Source organism: Aquarana catesbeiana, linkage group LG04 (genome assembly GCF_042186555.1).
Source record: "Aquarana catesbeiana isolate 2022-GZ linkage group LG04, ASM4218655v1, whole genome shotgun sequence".
NCBI lineage: Eukaryota > Metazoa > Chordata > Amphibia > Anura > Ranidae > Aquarana > Aquarana catesbeiana.
Genome location: NC_133327.1, coordinates 87,912,285 through 87,921,108, shown reverse-complemented (window position 1 = coordinate 87,921,108; position 8,824 = coordinate 87,912,285). Strand labels below are relative to the sequence as shown.

The following is an 8,824-nucleotide window of genomic DNA, read 5'->3' as shown; positions in this document are numbered from 1 at the left end:
GTACACAGAAAAATACAGCTCCCCTTAAAGCCCAATTGAATTCTTACACGCTATTTATCGTTGAATAGTTTTGTATCCCTGCATGTTATTTTTGACCAGGTCTGAACTCAGTATTGATTGGCTATAAACCTAAAGATTTCTTTAATTTATCCCAGGGTAAATAGGCAAATCTCCCACTGTTGGCTATTATATACTGACAGCTGGCAGCTGCTGTTGTCAGAATATCTGAACAGTGACTGCTGCTGATTGGCTGCGTCAGTGCCAGGAAAAGATCAACCTTTGATTCCCAGGGCGAATATGCCAAACTGCACCTTCCCTCATCCTCTGGTGAAGTGGGGGTGTTGTGGAATTAATAGCAGTGCATGAATGGCATGCCACACCAAAACATATGTTACATATGAATTTAATAGTGGTACACATTTTTCTGCAGTAAGATATGGTGCTAACAGTGTATTAGAAAGAAATGCCCTGGCATCAGTGTGGGGAAAAATTGCATCTACAACAGAAATTGGTTGTGTCACTGGAAGGAATAATGTTCCTGTGTCAATGTTGTTAGTCTGGAGGGAATTGATTTGGTATGGGGGGGGGGGCTAGGAGGGTGAGAATCCATGGTGGATCCCTTTTCAGAGGGGGTCTAACAGGTAGCATTCTGCCTCATTAGAGCCTATTATAACCCCTAAAAGATAACAACAAAACCTGGGGAATGCCCAGGAAAAAAACTCCAAGCCTACTTACCACCAGCTCGCAGACAACCAATTAACCTGTCTAACAGTACTCGTTAAAAACAGGGGTTCAGTCCGCACGCATTTACAAACGCATGCGTAAGCCACAGAGCCACGTCACGGCACCCTGTAATCTGTGGTCCTAACACTAAAAATTTGGGTGTCCCCACAGTGGAGGCACATGCATTCTGATGGTTAAGTGAGAGCAGGTGGACTGAAGGGAGCCCACCCCTTCTTAAAGGTACAGGGCACACCAGACACCCAGCAAATAGCACAATGGCTGCAAAGGTGCTGGTGCATTGCTGGACCAATACACACCCCAACGTGATTACAAAAACATTGCCACCACCCTCACTTATAGCTGGCTATCGCAGTAAGTCGCATTGGAAGGCCTCCCCTAAAAGGCCAACTCCTAAAAGTCTGCACCACCACAGTGCAACCACATGGACTGCATGCGGTGGCAGCGTGACCCCATTCCGTTAATGGATTGTGTTCTGCGGAGATACTACCCACCAAATATGACAGTAGGATTATTTCTTGCCATTCTCATGGCAGGTGTATATCCCTGGTCACTGCCTTTTGCGACTTAAAGAGCAGTGGATGCGGGGTGGGGGGGTAAAAATGCTGTTCAACAATGTTTTTACTGCTCCACAACCACAAGTGTAAGCGAACCCTGAGGGGCACAGAATGGTTATAAGAGGAAGAGAGGATCTCTGAGGCTAACTTCCTCCCCTACCCTCTTTGTGCTTACTGCTCAGTCCTCCTCAGCGCGGCACCTGCCTGGGAAAACAGCCTTGGGTACTTCCCCTCTACTGGTCATGTGATATGTCACATGACAAGGGGAGGTAAACAAGAACAGCAGTCTGACCTCACTCTCCAGCAGAGAAGATGGTGTCTCTGTTCTCAGCATGGACACTGCCCTGCCTGCTCTCCCACACAATGCTGTTGGAAGGAGGAGAGAGCAGAATCCTCCCTCCAGCAGCTATTGCAGCCCTACAGTGGGCTCCCTGTCGAAAGCATCACTTCTGTCATTCAGGGACCTTGAGATCGGGACACTGACAAGATCTCAGTACCCCTCCCATCCACATGGCAACACTGCACCCAGGGCAGTTTCCCCTTTTGCCCCCCTCCTTTGTCCCAGCCTTGGGCTGCAGTCACTGCTCAGCTGACTTATTTGTGACTTTCTGATCAAAGCTTGTGAAGCTGGATCGTATCACCCACAGTTTAAATTTCAAGTCGTATATAGCCAGCTTAATTCTGGTACCGATTTGGCTGCACAATCATATCTAGACATCTTGCAGTACAGTTGTAACAGGAAAATGGAGGCAAGACTAGTAAAATAGACATTGTTTGTAAAAAGGTTTTAAAGTGTTACTAAACCCACAACAGTAAAATCAGTCTGTATATACAGTAAAGCATGCAAGTTATACTCACTGTGGAACCCAAGGGGTTCATCCTCCACATTGTGTAAAAAGGCCTATCTTCTCTGATCCTCCCCTTCTTTCACAGTCCCCAATCAATCTTCTGATAGTACAGAGGCTTGGAGACACTCTGCACATGCTCAGTTTGGTGTGTATTTTTTTTCTACGGATAGTGCATGTGATCAGCACAGGGCCAGTTAGCACTGTCCAGACAGAAGGTCAGGGGTCCTGCCACCTCATAGGACAATCAGTGGAGAATGAAAACTCCTCCTACAAGCTTTAACTAGACACTGATAGAAGTCACAAGACTGCTATATACTGCTGATGAGAAAAGGTATTTAGGTGTTTATATTTACTAAAATAATTGCATATCCATGTGTACTGTGGAAGAGAAGATATAGTGAATGCAGGGTCCTGGGTTTAGTAACACTTTAAGGTTTTTGACTCGGGAGGGATTTGGTGAATAAAGTAAAAATATTATCTACTTCCACCTCGACAGCAATTTGCATGAAGGGCTTGTTCACACTGGAATGCAGTGGGTGGAAACCCACATTCCGAGCAAATTTCCTGCACCACATTCATAATGCACTGGGTGTGCGATCTGCTGAGGGTATCAATATAATTCCAACGACAACCAAACGCAGATCGTAAAGGCAGTGCATTTGCCTACACTGAATCGCACTGTAGTCATTGCACTGCAGTCAGTCGCATAGGAATCACAGAAGAACACAGAACACGTTCCTGTGCAATTCAGATGTGAACCGACCCTTACTGTATTTCTGATTACCATATTTAAATCATTTATACAGGTCTAACATATTATACAACTGTTGTCTGACAATGCAGAGGCAAAGACATTATACCCTGAGCTTGTGGAGCTTACAGACAACTATCACTATTATGCCTATTCACGAGTGTGAAAAACGCTGCTTTCAAAGGCATCTGGCATTTTTTTTTTATTCCTCTGAATGCAGCTGCCTGTTAGCTAATGTGCACATGTAGGTGTTTAAATACAGATCTGCATGCTGTGTTCAGGGGGAATGAAAAAAAACGTCCCAGACTTGCATTCCAAGAGAAGTGTATTTCAGATAAATAAATAAATGCGGGCAAATGCTCAAAAAAAGAACATTTATACGTTTGAGTGGCTAGAATAAATGAATATTCTGTCCAACAGAATGAGTTTACGTGCATAGGCTTCTAAATGCGAGTGTGCAATTACGCTACAAAACAAGCATTTTTTAGGCTGAATTTTTCTGCTAGCCCCTAGCAGAAAGATCAAGTGCACATAGTACATGGAGTACATAGAATATTTTAATATGCCGTGTGCATGAGGCCTTACAGTCAAATTCTAAAAAACTTAGATAACTTATGTGTGTATTGTATGTGTATTGTCGGACCGGCAATTCATTAATAGCCGCGAGTAGTTTTAAATGACTTTTTTTCCTTTGAAATGTCATTTTGCTGTCAGACTGTTCTAAACACGAGAATCATGCGCCCCTTTACAGGCATACTATAGACACCCCCCAGGTACGAAATTTAAAGGGATATTACACTTTTATTGTTTCACTTTAAGCATTATTAAAATCACTGCTCCCGAAAAAAACGGCCGTTCTTAAAACTTTTTTTTGCATTGATCCATGTCCCCTGGGGCAGGACCCAGGTCCACAAACACTTTTTATGACAATACCATGCATATAAGCATTTAAAATTAGCACTTTTGATTTCTCCCATAGACTTTTAAAGGGTGTTCCGCTGCATTCGAATTTGCCCCGAACACTCCAAATTGTTCGCTGTTCAGCGAACTTGCGCACAGCCGATGTTTGAGTCAAACATGAGTTCATGCTCATCCCTAGCCACTGCCATTACATTCATCATAGAACTCTGACTTCTCCCAGTATGACATCACATTCTTATTGTAGGTGGTTGCAACATGGTGCGGTGGCAATAATTCACACAGCTAAGGTGCAAGCAATATACTGTAACTTGTAGCAAAAGCAGAACTTGGATTGTAGTCAAAGCAAACAGTTCACAACAATTCTGGTGGGAGAGGACCCGACCGGGAGCACTCATGAATACCAACAGTGTATAGTGGAGCAAGTATCAGTCAAACTCACAGCGTCTGTCTGGAGGAGCACAATGTGGCCTTGCTGTCTCATGTCCAAGCAGGAAGATGTCCAAGGCAATTGCTATCCCCAAGCTTTTCTTTCTGGTCTGGAACCTCTCCCTGCCGCTAATACTAATCCTGGCAGATGGGGAACCTGTCCCTACACAACCCACACCTGAATGCACCAAGAACCTGGGGAGCAGGGATTTAAAAAGACTCTGCTGACCCAAGATGGACACCAACGGTCACCTGGATGCAGTGCAGCCAACCAGGAATGATTCCTCCAGAAACCAGAAAACCCCAGAGAAACTGGCTTCCTCTCTAAGCTGTGATGTCGTTCTGGCCCCACACCACCTACAGTGGAGGAAGCAGACGGCACCTGCGTACATTATGACCTCCCCATGCAAGTCAAACAAATATGATTCTTAAAGAAAGTAGTTTCCATTGTGAAACAGTAGCAAAAACACTTACCAGTCCAGTCCAATTTATTAATGAAAAACATCATATACCATAACACAACCACATTGAGTTTCAGCAGAGCTCTGATTTCATTATTCTTTCTTGAGCTTCCTTATAGAATAACCTAAGCCCGTAGAATACAATATTGAGAAAAAAAATATTGACTGTTCTTTTGCGTACCTTAGTGGAGACCCTAGTTTTTTTCTCCAGCAAAGTGTATGACATGCTGGTACATCTGAAGAGTAATTGTTATAAAAAGGGGTCACAGAGCCAAATAAAAATATATTAATGTTATCCTCTAATGTTTTATTGGTTTTATTGATTGTTCTGTTGTAAGACCCTACTAACCTTTATTCTCTGTGCAGACATTGAGTGTACCAAATAAATGTTTATTATCTTCAGGGATTTAGCCGGAATGTCACCTGCAGGGGTTTCATCATCATTTCTAAAAACATCTTTGGATGTGTTACACATACTGTACATCAGTGCAAATATTAAACTGTACGTATCGTCAAAGATGTTTTTTATTTATTTTGGAGTAGGGAAGGATTAAACCCCTATTGAGATGTTATTGCTGTCTGTGCTCCTCCTAGGTAAATTCATTCTCACAATTTGTCCAGGTGACCACTCCAACTGAGATAGAAAATAATCATTCACTAGAACAAGATGTAAAAGAAAATCATCCAATTGGAACGCCTGTTTTGGTAACAACTGTCAAAGAAGGGAATTCGCCTCACTTTATGGAGATTTCTTCGTCATACCTGTTGTGTCTTTTGGAACTAAAATAAAAGGAATTATTTATGACAGGGATGTTAACCTTTTCTACCTTTATCCAAAAATAAATAAAAAATATTTTTGGTTATACATACAATTTAATGCAAAATTTACATATGTATTTAATAACTGAGATCACTGATGTCACTGATAGTATCAACCATCTTAGCGCTGTCAGTCAGGTGAAAATCGATCACAATAAAAACTAAAGCTGAACTACAGATTCTTTCCAGTCCAGGCTTATAATGGGTTAAAAGCTGGTTATCTAGTTAAGAAGTATGAAATGGAAGCTGTTTAGGAATTTTTAGGAAATATGGAAGCTATCTGCCAAGAGATTTGTATTTGGAGTGCAGACCTGAGATTTTCACAGCTCTGCTGTCTGGCAGTCTACGAGACCTAACTTTTCATTTACCCCTTTTTAGCTCATGAACACTGTCATACAACTAAATGTTTCCTCTGTGCTTCTTCCCTTCACAGTCTGAGCTTTGCTGTACAGAGAAGAGGCTGATAATCAGTCAGATTCAGGTACTTATGGCTTGCTATAAAAAAGATTAATAATACATTATATTAGTGCTCTTAACCACTTGCCAACCGCCCCATAGCACATTTACTACTACATACGCGATCCTGCACTTCTGGGTATCGGGCGCAAGTGCACACCGCCAGTGGCTAGCTCCTGTTGTGTTTCCAGCAAACCCGATATCCGCCGGCACCCACTGATTGTTCTGTACACCAGCAGAACGGCAATCTGCCTATGTAAACAAGGCAGATTGCCTTTCTAGAGAGAAAGTTGGATGTAGGTGTGGCACTGTTCTAATGACTAATTGGTGATGAACTGCTATTAACTAGCAGTGTGTTGTAACAGTGTATTGTAGTGTCTGGGTGGTGTTACAACCTCTGGTAATTAAAGGTAGTACAATACATAGAGGGACTAATTTGTCAAAGTGTGATTTGTCCCTTGTGAATAGCACTAGTAAATGCAAGACGTATGCGGTCATAAAAAATCATACCATACATAAGTGGACCTGATAATAAAGTGCATAAACAAGAAAGTGCTTAGTGAAAGATAAGGGGGGACTTGTGCTCAAAATAATAAACCAGTGCTTGCTGGACGAACAATATTGCTTTAAAAAGTCTTTTTGTATGTACAAATGGTTTTGTGCTTAGAAAGAATTGTTCCTCTGGTAAAACAATATTGTTAAAGTAAATCTTCTTGTTCCAGTGCTGGCTTAGTGATAGTGCTGCTTATTCGTGCTCCTAATGTGTATACACTCACCGAATAGTCTCACCCCTACAGGGGTATTGCGCAATCACAGTATTTGCCACTGTGTAGCAACTCCTGGCAGTTCCAGATCGTGCTTTTAATGTCGTTCAGCATATGGAAAAGAAGGGGTGCCCATAGCGTAAAACTGTTTAAAAGACTTTATTTTAGGTGTAAACAAAGATGGTACTCACATTGTTAACGTTTAGTATAAGCATGAGAGATCAGAGTTAAAAACCGTCAGAATATCCTGTGTCCGTTTGGTTTGGAGGTAACGCAAGACGTTTAGCAAGCCACTCCCTACGCATTTCGTCATTGGACGTCTACGGGAGCGTGCTTCCTGCTACACCTCCTGTTCTTAAATAGTCTGCAGTGTTCACATTGCGCTTGCGCACTTTTGTTTGGTGGTGGCCATTTTGCCTGTGATTATTGCAGTCCGAAGCCTGCATCATTCAGATCTTGGAAATCACTATCTACTGTGGTGCCACCCATCCGTTTCCCCTTCATGAGGTTTAGACTGGTGTCCGGGTTAAGTGACACCGCATGTTTGTTACTTAATCAACCATTAATATAATTGTGCATGTTTGTATAAGGCAAATGTGAATGAATCACTGCATATCTACATTCAGGATTTGTTATTTCGATGGTTATTTCGATGCTAAAAATATTATATATAAAATATAGATAAAATTTTTTTTTTTTTTTTTTGAGGGGGTGCACCGGTCCTGGAGGTACTGCAATACCAGGTCAATGCGTGGCGTGGACAGAGCAAGCTCTTCTTCCATCTCCATCTCCTCTTCCAAAAATCCATTTAATATATGGTCCCCAGATAGGGGACTTATCAGATATTAAACTGATAAGAACAGATACTACACTTGATCTTAGCCAAAAGGCCAAGAAGCGCTATAGATAAAAAATTTTAAAAACTTTTAAAACGAGAATATATGAGGAATTTCCTAAGTGGAATGGATGGTATGTGGATATTATCCCTGGAAGCTAAATTGTTTCTGGTGGAAGATTGATAATCCGATTGGGAGATTCTGGACCCATAAGGGTTCTGTGCAAAAATAAGTAAAAAGGAAATAGTTACTAGATAAAATGTATTAAATGAAAAAGGAAAAATGTAATTTTACCTAATCTGAACAGATTATGACATGGTCAACTAGTGGAAACTGTTTCCATATTGTGAGTAGCCCAAAACTTAAGGTTAAATATGCAGATCTAATATGAGCTAAAGGTCATGCAGGATTTGTGTCCTCAATTGTTATGCAGGCAGTAAACTTTCCATGACTACTTCTCATGATACATGGAAGATGTTACCGTAAAGGAAAAAGTGCATGTTTAGAACCAGGTTTTAATGAGTTAACATATGTGGGTCGGATGTAATGTATTACTGAACCCCTCAGAACCGTTCCCTTGTATGATACATACAGTAATAAGGTGTGGTTTTGATGGTATATGATGTTGCCCACATTCCTGTTAACATAACCGGTGAAATTTGTTAATGGTTCTAGAAGTTAATGGGGAAAAAATCTTTTAGTTTGTGGCTTTTATGGGATGCTGTCCTGAAGGAAGTGAAAAACAAAGAATAGATCATAATGGGTTATGATGTACGGGACCAAATTGAAAGCAGAGAATAGGTCCCAATCTATTATATGGGTCGAATGTAATATATCCATAAAACCCTTAAAGATGTTAATTCCAATATTTTTTGTATAAGACATTGTTTTTATTGGTGTATAATAGTTACCTACAACATAATTGATGCTAAAAATTGGCGAGGAAACAGTTTAGGTCTACGTCAATGTTCATTCCTGTTGGTTGGAGAGTGTCTAACTAGAAGATTCACTTAGTTTCATTTTGCGAGATCTTAATTCTTTTGTTGTCACCTCTCCAGTGTCCCTTTATTTTGTCGATAGCGTAAAAGACCATACAGTTTGGATCTTTATTGTGGTAGTCTCTAAAATGTCTTGAGACACTGTGTTTGTTTAATCCATTTTTTATATTGGTGATGTGTTCTCTGATTCTGACAGGTAATTGCCTAGTTGTTCTTCCCACGTATTGTTTATGGCATGGACACTCT

The 8,824-nt window shown here is 41.1% G+C and overlaps 1 non-coding gene across 1 annotated transcript; it reads right to left on the bottom strand.

Moving 5' to 3' along the window:
• Window positions 1-7,450: 7,450 nt before the first annotated feature.
• On the bottom strand, window positions 7,451-7,646 carry LOC141141788 (U2 spliceosomal RNA). Its single transcript, XR_012244233.1, has one exon. It is a non-coding gene; the product is annotated as a U2 spliceosomal RNA (small nuclear RNA).
• Between the last annotated feature and the right edge of the window lie 1,178 nt (window positions 7,647-8,824).